General features: G+C 46.3%; 1 pseudogene; it reads left to right on the forward strand.

Moving 5' to 3' along the window:
- Nucleotides 1-558: 558 nt before the first annotated feature.
- Nucleotides 559-12,905, forward strand: part of LOC135090663 (Y+L amino acid transporter 2-like) — a 37,664-nt pseudogene continuing 25,317 nt past the window's right edge.

A 12,905-nucleotide genomic window follows, 5' to 3' on the forward strand; every position in this document is an offset into this window, starting at 1 on the left:
AACAGGGAAGACAGAGGAACGTAGCAATCTCTTGAGAAATTCCGCTCGAAGCTCTTCATTGAACCAGAATAGCTCCCGTCAGGAGAGTGAAGCCTGGTAGTGGATGTGATGAAGCACTGTTAGATCAAAGAGAAACGAAAATAGATTTTATGATAACAGGCAATGAAGAACTCGATGAAAAATAAAAGTGCTATTGACGGAGTAAGTGCAGAAAACGGCCGTCGTGGTATTAGACAAAGGCAGAGTGAGTGTTAAAAATAAACCTTTTTTTTTATTATGTACATTAATAGAAAGTAAATAGGAAGTAAGAAGTACATGATATCTACAGTGGTCATAGAATTGATGCGGGATAGTGAACTGTCATTATGTGTATGTGATTTTTTTATTTATTTATTTATTTTGTGTGTGTGTGTGTAAGTGAAAATAAGTCAGTTTAATTTCAGAAAAACAAACCAGAAGTTATACCCAAAATAAACTCAGGTATTTTCACCGATAGTAACAAACAGAAAGGCTGAATCACTAACAAACAAATAAATTAATCCCGCAGGCTTCACAAAGGGCTTCGAAACTCGTCCAGAACCAGAGGCAGTGAACACAGACTCGATGAACCCTTGTCGGCCATGCAGGTGACCACTGGGACTGTGCCGCGTGTTTGTTTGCATGTTTCTTGGCCTGCATGATTAATGAGGCATATGAAAAGATAATTTTTTTCGCCAAACTGTTGATACTGAGAGAGATACACCAGTTTGCTCTTTCATTGCCTCGTTCTTCCATCTGATGAACGACGGTTTTGTGTTTCAGAGGCAAACGAACGAGCTCATTGTGACCCTCGTGTTTGTGCCTCTCTGTGTGCTGGCCTGGCATTCTGTGTGGACGTGGCGGTGTTGTCTACACTGGTGGTGGTGATGGTGATAGCGATGGTGAATGTGCGGGACTGTGGTGGTGGTGATGATGGTATTTGCGGTTGCAGCATCTAGGAATCGTGGTGGTGATGGTGGTTGTTATGGTGGTAAGTGAATTTTAGGAAGTTTTAATTATTTTCTCTTTTACGTATACTTTTCCCCCGTAATTGTTATTCAAAGTGAGTGCAAATTTTTAAATGAGAGGAAGACACATACACACCATTGTGAACCTAGATGAATGCAGCGTTAGGTTAATGGTGATGAACAATTTCCTTCCCGTTTGCCTTAATTAACTTATACCTCTCTCTCTCTCTCTCTCTCTCTCTCTCTCTCTCTCTTACGCGTGATGAATAAGAGGATTTTACCGGATTTAATCGAGTTTTAAGTTTCATCTTCACTGCAATATTTCTGGTTAACCTGGTGACCACCTTTCAACCTGAGATCAGTAACCTTTGTTGGCTGTGGATGAATAGTAGGTGTAATGAAGTGGTGGACGTGAGGCCTCACTTTAAAATCGAACTGACGCCTGGGTGGTTTTTGAATGCTCTAAATCATCTACGGCTAGATGTTTGGCTAGATGCTTCAGCTTCCTTGGTTGTGTGTCTAAGTCGTAGAATAAAACGTGTGTGTGTGTGTGTGTTTCTCGTCTTCGTAAGTTTCGGCTGCCCTTCGTGGTCATAATGAAACAGATTCTTGGACTTACACTCTTCTTACCTGCAGGCGACACCCTTAGGAAATTAGTGCACATTTTTTTTGCTTAGTTTGTGTATTTTCACAATAAGAGAAATTATATTGTATACACTTCATTGAAACCTAAAAATGTGCAAATCTGATCAGTGGGTATATATTCTCAGTTTTGTCTTTATATTGATAGCTGATTTTTTCCTTCACAGAATAGCCTCTCGTGTACCGAGGGTTCGTGGCCACACACAGCCCTCCCCGCATCCTCGTTGTCTCCCTAATGGCGTCTTGCAGCTTTTGTCGGTCGTTGCCCAGGGCTAAAGAATCCAAGTACTGCCACAATACGGGCAGGCCGGCCATAATACGCTGTCCAATGGGGTATTTTAAGGGAGCCTACCCAGAAGGAAAAGCAGTGGTCATGGGAGTGAGTTTTAATGGAAGACTTTAAATGACTAGCGAAAGGCCACTACTGTGTACTACCAATAGAGATGGTACTTGTTAGCTGGAGTCTAATCAAAGTAGTGTTACATGGTCGCGTACAGGGAAAAGTGTATGTACTGCATTGTTAGTTTTGAACCCTTTGGATTCGTTTGGATCTCAGGAGCCTTCGATCGGTCAGCACTAAACAGGCCCTCGCAGGGATCAAAAAGTGACAAGGCTTGTTTGATGCGACTCCTCTCTATCGAAGTAGCAACCCTCGTCAAGGCAAGGCAGCACGTGTGTGTGTGTACGTGTGTGTGTGTGTGCCTAGAGGAGGCACAGCGTACAGCGGATGGCATTTTTTTTATATTTACTTGTAGCCCTTGACCTTTATCCTTGTGCTGTCAGAGAAACACGCAAAATATGATAGAATACCATGACACACACACACACACACACACACAAGCCACTGCTAGGACTCCCACAACAACTTTACCAGTCAGTCTTCAGGGACGAGACAAAGCTTTTGGTTGTGCGCCTCTGAGATGCTTCCTGACGTCCTGGTTTCCGGCGGAGAGTGGTGTAGGGAAGGCCCTTAGGAACGTCACCATATATGTGTGTGTGTGTGTGACTGAGCAAGAGAGAGAGAGAGAGAGAGAGAGAGAGAGAGAGAGAGAGAGAGAGAGAGAGAGAGAGAGAGAGAGAGAGAGAGCAGTTTCAGTAGCGTAAATGCAATGGTAAGTGTTAGCCACGTAGTTCAGTTAACAGCCATTAAGATGAATACTCCCATCACACCTTTATTAAGTTGTCGGGCTTGAATGAATCCAATCACGGAGTTTGCAATAAGCTGTATGTGAGCCGCGCTATCGAACGCTGTTTCCGGAAAAGATTTCGACTTTTTTTTTTATAGTCTGCATTAATTATTTGATACCGTATATTTAATGGTGCTCTTACTAATCATGGTTTTTCTTTGGATTCTTTCATCTTTGCACATCACCTAAATATTCCTGGATTACTTTCTAGTTAATGGTATCTAGTTCTTTTTAACGACAAATATTTTTTTTTCTTTACCATTTCTCTTTTGTTGTATAATAACCTGATTTGCTGCGGCGTATATATACTTGTAGTTCACGTTCCTCCCGTCTCTGCCTCCTTACCTTGCTGATCTGCACACCGCCCACACACAGGATCGTTGTATTGACGCACCTTCTCGCCAGTAAAATTAATTCATGTTTGCTTTCCTGCGTGACATCAAAAGAGACAGGACTAGATTCGCCTGGGATTTACATAGCGTGCGTTCCTTACTCCTGACCTGCATTACTACACTTTCATTCCCGTACTAATCTCCATTACGTTCTTGGTGTACCTCATGTCTTTTCCTGGAATCTCGGGTTGACAAGTCGTCACGCAGCCCACAACCCAGCCTCACCCTTGCTACATATTTCAGTCCCTCGCAACTTTATTTTTCGTTTATTCCTCAGTTATTGATCAGTGCTGGATGACTCCCGTTGTGCGATAATGCCTTGGTGCTTCTAGGAGAGGGAAGTACCTCTTGTGTAGACGAAATTGCAGACAGGTAGGTAGGTAAGCAGGACAGTTGTATTAAGTAGGTATCTAGGGAAGTTAATAGGCTTGGTAGCTGGGCAGTAGAATAAACAGGCTATAATTAGGTAGGTGGATAGGTAGTAAGTAGGGTAGGCTGATAAGTAAATAGGAAATGAAGTAAGTAACTAGTAGCAAAGAGTGGGAATCGCTTGTCTGGAATGGGTTTCATCCGTACACTACCAAAATTAAGGGAGTAGATACGCTTCGGTGCTCCGCTGACTTGTTTTACGGATCACTTGGCGTCCCGCGGGATGTGGCAGGACAGTCATGGAAGACTTGCAGCTGTTAATTGTTCGTCTGATGTTGGTTTATTGTTGGTTTTAGTAGTTTACATTCGCTTAAAATTATTTCACTCTACAATTCATTTAAAAAGATATCTGGCGACTACCAACCATTACTTTCTTGTTCATTGAGGAAATCTTAATGTAAAACAGGTCGTTAGTTCACGTATTAACTGGTATTTGAGTTTTAGGTCACTAATTCATCACTTTGGGTAAATTAACTTGTTCTTAGCTAAGCAGGTAGATAAGTGAAGTAAGTGGGGGCTGTTAAATAGTATGTCATCACGGGTTTCCATCTGTCTGTCACAAAAAAGTAAGGAAGAGAACATGTCTCGGTGTTTTCAGACAGGTGTTGTGGCTCAGCTGCCAGTAAGGGAGTGCTGCAGGACAGTAAGGAACAGAACATGCCTCGGTGTTCTCAGACCGGTGTTGTGGCTGAGCTACCAGTAGGGGAGTGTTGCAGGACAGTAATGAACAGAACAATTCTCGGTGTTCTCAGACCGGTGTTCTGGCTCAGCTACCGGTAGGGAAGTGTTGCAGGACAGTAAGTAACAGAACATGCCTCGGTGTTCTCAGACCGGTGTTGTGGGTCAGCTACCAGTAAGGGAGTGTTGCAGGACAGTCATGGTGTGGAGATAGTGAGTTATGCTTTAGTGTGTATGTGTTTGCGTCTCAGGCAACCTTTTTCCTAAAGTGAAATAATGCATATGATTCTCAAATGTGTACAATTTTGCACTTTACTGTACAAGGATGCACTTTGAATGTTGGGAGGGAGAGGCCAGTGATACCCCACAAGCTTGCATACGAGTGTGTGGGGAGTATTTACTAGTTAGTGCAGTTAGCACGTTCATCAGCGAATGTTTTTAAACGACTCAGGAATAGAGATTGATAGCAGATTAGCCCATTTATTTACGCAATGCATATTCATATCATTCAGTGTTCTGGGAATCGTGTTTCAGTGTCCTCCTCCTCTTCCTCCTCCTCCTTCGGAATAGTCTTTAACTAAGCCAAAGACTATTACTATTACTGAAACTGTTCCTAAGTAGACGAAAAAGAACAAAATGACCTGGCATCAAAACGCGAACAAACTCGATAATGAGTAGAGATTTTTAGGCAGTGAAAGTGTTATCATTACAAGTGGGTAAATATCACATTACCTGAAGTTATTGCGGTCTGGGAAGAAACGCACTGAATGATTATTTCAAGAAATGCTTATTGACCTTAGTAGTGAAATTCTTAACTGGGTTTAAAAGTTGTTTGAAGCAAAGCCTATGTTCAGTATTAATGAGCGGGGCAACGTCATTAATAATGGAAGTTGATTCCTGAAGAAGCGAATGAATGTAATTACTGATGTCAAGAGAAATAACTTCTTAATTTTTGTGAAACCTGCTTGTAAACAAATGAAATACAAGCAGTTATTGGCATTACTATCCTACGTCGTTAATATATTACTGTATCCTTGCGTGTTTTACTGGGAAACAAGTATTAGATTTTATAACCATGTTCATATCCTCATGATGTTTCCTGTCCATTTTCTGTGAAACAGTGTATGCAACCTCTGTGTATTGGCAGCTGTCAACAGTGGACACGAAACCTCAGTGGAGTTTAAGAAATACGTCGAATGTGGTAAGATGAAAAGTGCACGGAAGGCAATGGAAAGGTTTACCTAAAGTCTAACAATCTAATAGTCCATGCAAGTTTATAGTTTTTGGTAGTTCTCTCTCTCTCTCTCTCTCTCTCTCTCTCTCTCTCTCTCTGTCTCTGTCTCTGTCTCTCGTCTGCCCAGTCATCGTTCCAAACGGACGTGATTTTGAACGCTCTCACAGTGAACTTAACTACTAAACGTGGACTACTACTACCGCTATACGGACAAGCTATTGTGTGAGTGTTAAGTTGTAGTGAACTTATCTACTGAACGTGGACTACTACTAACGTCATGAAGGGTCGGAAAATGGCGCCCTGGACGTAAACAAGCCCTTGAGAGAGCTCTTCCGTTTTGAGGAGGTTTTGGGGCTTTAGCCAGCTGCTGTCCTCCAGCCTTGACAGAGTGACAAAATATGGAGTACTCTGGCCCTGCCTCCATATCCGCCGTTGAAGCCGATCTTGCTCTCAGTGACGATGAGGACATCACAGATCAACACTGGCCCCCAATGGATTTAAATAAGCAGTGTTCTGGCTCCACCCCCTGGCAGCCTCAAGTTGATGTTTCCCCCTCTGCCACCTAGCCCTCCACTTCCACCAAGCGGCCCATGGATCAGACCTCGAACACGAGCAACTCGTTATCTCCCACTCCCAAGTCATCACGGCACATCGAGCCTCCACATCCTACGGCTCCTTTCTCTCCCCCTTCCAGCCATGATCCTCACAATTCATCCCATGCTGGGCTTGTCCCATCTGCATCTGCTCCAAGGGCTGACTATGTGAAGCTTATCTTCTGTGGCAGCCCGAGTGTGGATACGAAGCTTCGCTGGCTCTCTGACGTCACCAAGGCGTTCTACCTTGACAGAGTTGGCAGAGGTAAAAATGTCAGCTGTTGCCTCGCGCTTTGTCTATATTTCACGAAGGCGTGTTGACACTATTGATAGCGCCGTAAAAGGAGCATTTTTGTCGTTGAAGACTCAGTCGAGAGGCCACGGAAATTCCCGACTTACCTCGTCACTCGCTTCCCTGTCCATGTAGACCCGTCTCGGGCTCAGGAGGAGCTGCCAGGCGTATACACTGCTCGTCGTTTCCGCCCACTGCAGACACATCAGCGTGGAAATGTTCCCGCTGTCACGAACCAGGAGTTAACGTGTGGCATGGATGTGCGAGACGCACCCTCGCTGCCGTCTCAGTTGTCAACACGCTGCCTCCCGCTCTTCACACCTCCCGTCAAGCACCACCACCACCACCACGGCAGCGGGCCGGCGCGTTCTTCGTGAAACTGTCGCACAGTTGACAGCGCGATGCACGGCCATTGAAGCTCGTTTCGAAGCTATTGATGCCCGTTTTGCTGCCATTGAGGCGGGTACGGCTAGCATTAGGACCGCCGCTGGCCGCACACTCGACACACTTGTCGAGTCCAACCAAGCACTCGTCGCGACCCTCACGACTTTCTCGGAGGCTGGACAACATCGCCGCCAGCTTTGAGAGACTCAGTGTGCGGTTCCCTGAGGACCTACCACGACGCTCGCCGTTGCGCCTCGCAACAGCGCTACTTTGACGTCCCCACCGATCCTCCGTTCACTCAAAGGCAGCCTTCAATAACGGAATGCAGCTTCACATCATCTCTTGGAATGCCTGTGGAATCAAGACCTACCCAAAGCTGATTTCTCTCAGAACATACATAGATCGCTACCACCCACACGCCATACTCATTCAAGAAGCTTTTGTAGGCTGTCATGTTCCTGAAGATGCTCCGCCTCTCCCTGGCTTCGTCTCGTATGTTCATCACGTCAGGAATGGCCTTGTGAGCTACATTCACTCCTGCGCTGCTCTACAGATGACGACATGACGTTCCAGCTTTTTGATATCACGGTGGGTGATGGGAAGCTGCGGCTCTGCAATGTCTACTCTGCTCCAGGAAGGATCAATCTCCCTGCTCTCCCCTCAGCTGCGCCTTGCGGCATGATTTACATGGGTGACTTCAATGCCCGGCACCCCGCCTTAGGTGATGTCTCCTCCACCCCAAATCGTAGTGGGCTGCCTCTGCTTGAGTACATCCGCCGCCACCGCCTCACTCACTGGCCTACTGGGGGCGCCACACACACCCAAGGTGGTACGCTCGACCACATCATCACTTCCGGCTTGGTAGCGTCGCACGTCAAGTGTTTTTCTATCCGCACTCTCTTCTCGGACCACATCGCTCTTGGGCTTCAGTATTCCCTGCCAAGTGGATCTTCTCTTCCTCATACTCGCCTCCCCATCACCATTCCTCCGAAGTACTGCCCCAGTACTTCCAGTCTTCTACCGACATTTGATTTTCAGTCACCTGAAAACCTGTACTCTTCCCTAGTTGGCTCAACACATTACTTTTACACCCGTTACGTGACGCGTCCACATGTTAAGAGAAATCGTGAGGCTTCTGCCTGGACCCTGGATCAACGTATTCTCCAGGCAGAAAGGAAGGCTGTGGATGAAGGCCTTGCCTTTCAGGGGCAACCAACACCTAGTCGTCTTCTACAGTACCAGGCATCCAGAGATGACCTCGTTGCCCTTCAACAATGTGTGCACACAGAATCCTGGAGAAAATACGCCGATGGCATCAACCATCAGACAAACGCCGGCTCCATGTGGCATATGATAAACAAAGTCATAAAGAGGAAATCCCCGAGTGCTCTCCACCACAGCCCAGCTCAGTATGAACAAGATTTAATAGATACCTGATCTGAGCAGGCGCAGGCACGCAATCTTCCCGCTCACACTCAAGATGCTCTCTCCACCCACAGGAACTTTAGTACCCTGCGTCTAATGGCTGCACTCCTTCGAGCGGATGAAGATGATGACGTGCTCATCACAGGGGATGAACTGCGCCGTGCTCTCGCCAGGTGTAAGGCAACAGCTCCCGGGAATGACGGCGTTACTTACCAGGTCCTCCGACTCCTCCTCAAAGTCCCTGGTAATCCCTTGTTACAACTTTACAATCTGTGCTTCTGCAGGGGATACGTACCGGCTGCCTGGACCTCCAGTACCATTGTGCCCATCCCAAAGCCTGGCACAGATAATTTCAGGACCATATCCCTCACCTCCTGCTTCTGCAAAGTGTTAGAGCGTGTACTCCTCACCCGCCTCATGTTTCGTGTACAAGATAAGTTATCTCCCTGTCTGTATGGTTTCCTGCCACAGAGGAGCACGCATCACTGCCTGATGGAGCTGTACGCCCGCCTATCCCCCACCAGTGTAGTAGCCTTTCTTGATCTCAAGAGTGCTTTCGACATTGCTAACAGGGAGGTTATTCTCGACCAGCTGATTGAGTTTGGAGTGCGGGGAAACCTCCTGCGATGGATACGTGGTTATCTACGTAACAGGAACTCGCGTGTGCTCTTCAAAGGAGCAAGTAGTACGTACAAGGAACTCGAGCTTGGTACTCCACAGGGCGGGGTGTTAAGCCCCTTCCTTTTCAATATCCTGATGCACCGCTTGCTGACACTTCTTCCCGACATTCCCGGTGCTACTGTCCTCTGTTACGCTGATGACATGTGTGCATTCCAACTCTGCTCCTGACCTTCAGCGCTTCCTCCAGGCTTTCCATGAATCGGCGTCTGCTTGTGGCCTCATCCTTTCCCCTGACAAGAGTCGAATATTTCATCCATGGGGCCCCAGAGTACTTTCTGTGCTCACTGCAGGACACTGTATCATCTCGCCCTGCACACAGTACCTGTACCTGGGAGCGCCGGCGCGCGTCACTCCTGCCATACCCGCTCGGCAGCGCATCCATCCCATCATACAGGACCTCCTGCACCGACTAGAACAACGGTTTATCTCCTTCAAGTGGCTAACTAATAATACTGCCGGAATCTCCATCCCCTTGGCAAGAACCATTTACCTTACCTTTATACGATCGGTCATAGACTATCTCTCCCCAACCCTCAGTCAGCTCTCCAAGACCTCCCTAGAACCTTTAGAAAAATTCCAGAATACCGTGATACGGTACATCCTTGGGTGTCCCACCTCCACCAGGGTAGTAAATATGCTCACCGAGCTTGATCTTCCACCGGTTAAAGAGAGAATATACGCCAATGTCTCCTCCTTCAGTGTTAAGTGCCTCCACTCTCCCCATCTTACTCCGCACTATTCTCACGTCCTGAGAGCATCACTTGACCCTGCTGCGCCCCGCCCTCCACTTCGTCCCGGCATCCGCACCCTCGTCAACACAATGTGGTCCACCCTGCAGCGCCTTGACCTGCGTGTTCCCGTGGTTGAGGTCTATCATGGTCCACCTCCCTGGAGGATTCCCACGCCACAAGTCCCCTTTACACCCACTTCCAAGGCGGACCCACCACCACTGCAGAAACAACTGGCACTGGAGCACATCAGTGCAGTGTGCTCCTCTGTCCCTGCCGCGCACCGTCTCTACGTGGACGGTTCCGTGCAGCGAGATGGCAGTGCGGGGTGCGCTATGTACTCGTCTGACGTAGAGCCACCGGAGGGAGGCTGGGTTGGCCTCAGGCTGCCTAACTCGTCCAGCTCCACCTACTGCGAGTTACGGGGACTCCTGCTGGCCGTTACTTTCCTCTGTGAACGCCAGCTGCATGGCGTGATCTTGTGTGACTCTCAGTCAGCCCTTCAAGCCCTCTCTGCTCCACAACCCACTTATCACTGCCAAGTTCAACAAATCTTGTATCAGTTAGTTTCAGCTCGGGACAGTTACCTCAACGTTCACTTCGCATAGATTCCCTCCCACGTTGGCATTGCAGCCAACGACCAGGTGGATCTCCTAGCAAAGGACGCATGTCGACTCCCCCTGCCCGACGGCGCCACAGCCTCCCCCCGCTACTACCAAAGGATCACTCTTCACTCGACACACCACCGCACGGAGACTGAGAGGCCTCACAGTGTATCTATCCAGCACTAGGATCACTTTCGTCTCTCCCCACCAAAGTATCGCCGACATGGTCTGATGGTTCGTAGGGCATAACATTGTGACTGCTCGACTTCCACTTGGATACCGACCAGTGTGGCAAGTGTCTGCGGCTGGGGACATTCCTCACTTTTCCAGCTGCAAGCTGTGCGACGCACCCAACTCCACTAGTCTGCACCACTACTGTCTCGAGTGTCCCTCGGTCAGGGACATGCTGCCGCAGGGTCGGCTTGCTCAGTGTCTTTGACTTTATTCTCAAAGACAATAATTTAGATGTCATTCTGGTGCGACACCCACGCTTCGGTGGGTGCTGACTGCTACTCTGTCCTGCGAGTGTGTCCTGCAAGACACAGACAACCCTTAAGACATTGGCCTCGTTGCTTCATTGATGGCATGTCCTGAATATGTATCTCTTGTTTACATCTATTATTATGTATGTTTATATGTAGTAAATAACATCATGTTTCAAGAGTCTTCGTTTACGTTTTTTTATACATGTTACTATGTATGGAACAACAAAGGTTTGCCGCTTTAAGGCGCAATGAATTTATACACTCTCTCTCTCTCTCTCTCTCTCTCTCTCTCTCTCTCTCTCTCTCTCTCTCTCTCTCTCTCTCTCTCTCTCTCTCTCTCTCTCTCTCTCTCTCTCTCTCTCTCTCTCTTATCTCAGCCTAGGTTACAGAATGACAGGTACTGCCTTGTATATATTTTTTTTATATCAATCTTTTTTTTCTTTCTTTTCAGGTGAGTGACTTTGCCTTCATCAGTGTCTGTCGTTCTGGCCAAGGCGGGTCCACAGGTGAGCCAAGGTTTATGTTCTGCCACTACTACTACTACTACTACTACTACTATGCTTCTCTCTCTCTCTCTCTCTCTCTCTCTCTCTCTCTCTCTCTCTCTCTCTCTCTCTCTCTCTCTCTCTCTCTCTCAGATTTTTCACACTTTATTTCACGGTTTACCTCCTCTGCCTAAAGTCTGGGATCATCTTAATTATTTATGATCGTGTTGTGCGGCGCGTGAGTTCGAGTCTAGACAAGGAATGTTTTTTTATTTTTTTTATTTAGGAAGGACACTGGCCAAGGGCAACAAAAATCCAATAAAAAAATATGCTCACTGAAATGCCAGTCCCATAAAAGGGTCAAAGCAGTGGTAAAAAATTGATGAATAAGTGTCTTGAAACCTCCCTCTTGAAGGAATTCAAGTCATAGGAAGGTGGAAATACAGAAGCAGGCAGGGAGTTCCAGAGTTTACCAGAGAAAGGGATGAATGATTGAGAATACTGGTTAACTCTGTGCGCAATGACTTAACCTGCTCTCGTGCCCACGCTCTTGAATCTTCCGAGTTTTCCACCATCTGGCTACGACTACAGAGTCACTCTCATACTAAATTTATCTGTGCTGTATACTTCTCACCTAACTCCTCTGATTATAAGAAATTTTTTGACTACTTAACTTCCAAAGTGGAGCACATTCTGACCCTCTTCCCTTTTGCAGAGATCTCCATTCTTGGAGACTTCAATGTTCACCACCAGTTTTGGCTTTCCTCTCCCTTCACTGACCATCCTGGTGAACTAGCCTACAACTTTGCTATCCTCCATGACCTAGAGCAATTAGAGACGTCGCAGTGAGGCTGGTAGATACCTATCAGCGCCAGCATTTTTAATTGTCTCCGATTTCCTGGGGCAAAGGGGTTTCTTAGCTAAATTTGAAATCGATGTGCAGGAAAAGTACAGCATGAATTGCTGCACAAGTGTATCTAAAATTAAAAATATAACCATTAATATTAATATTCATACTTACTGGTGTATGATAAGGCTTTGTTAATTGAATTATAAGATAAAACTAAAAATAGGTAATGATTTTTTTTTTTAAGTATGAACAGTAAAAATAAAAGGATGTTGATTTCGGCTTGTGCATTTTATCTGGGAATGTTGAAAAATATCAGATATCACTGACACGTCTTGTATATGAAAGTAATCAGTGAAATAAAAAAGAGAACAGCACCGCTGGCGGACGTACGACGTACTTATCTTGATCATGATTCTTCAGTTAAAGAAAGCGCCGCGCGCCGTTAGGAAGGAGTGTAAAGTGTAAACAATAGCCTCTCAGTTCTGCCGATACAAAGGCCTTTACTTTGCTTTACTATATCCAGAATAGGGTATAGCTCGTTCTTTCAGGAATTTTCTTAATTCCGCTGTAGTCCATGATTGTGGCGGTGATGTATCCATTGTGCAGGGTAGTCGAGTAAGCGTGGTCCTGTGTTTTGGTTTGCTCGCTGCCCAAGTACCCGAGGATAGTGATCGTACCGCAAAAATAAAGTATCTGATACAAAATTATATTTTCTTTACATTAAATGGATTTGCCTGTTGTTTAGTACATTAAAATGCAAGTATATATTAGTATACTTCCATTGAGGTCAGTAGAAAATTACAGATTGCCTTGCCTTGATACACTTATA

Source organism: Scylla paramamosain, chromosome 35, assembly GCF_035594125.1.
Source record: "Scylla paramamosain isolate STU-SP2022 chromosome 35, ASM3559412v1, whole genome shotgun sequence".
In the NCBI taxonomy this organism is placed as follows: Eukaryota; Metazoa; Arthropoda; class Malacostraca; order Decapoda; family Portunidae; genus Scylla; species Scylla paramamosain.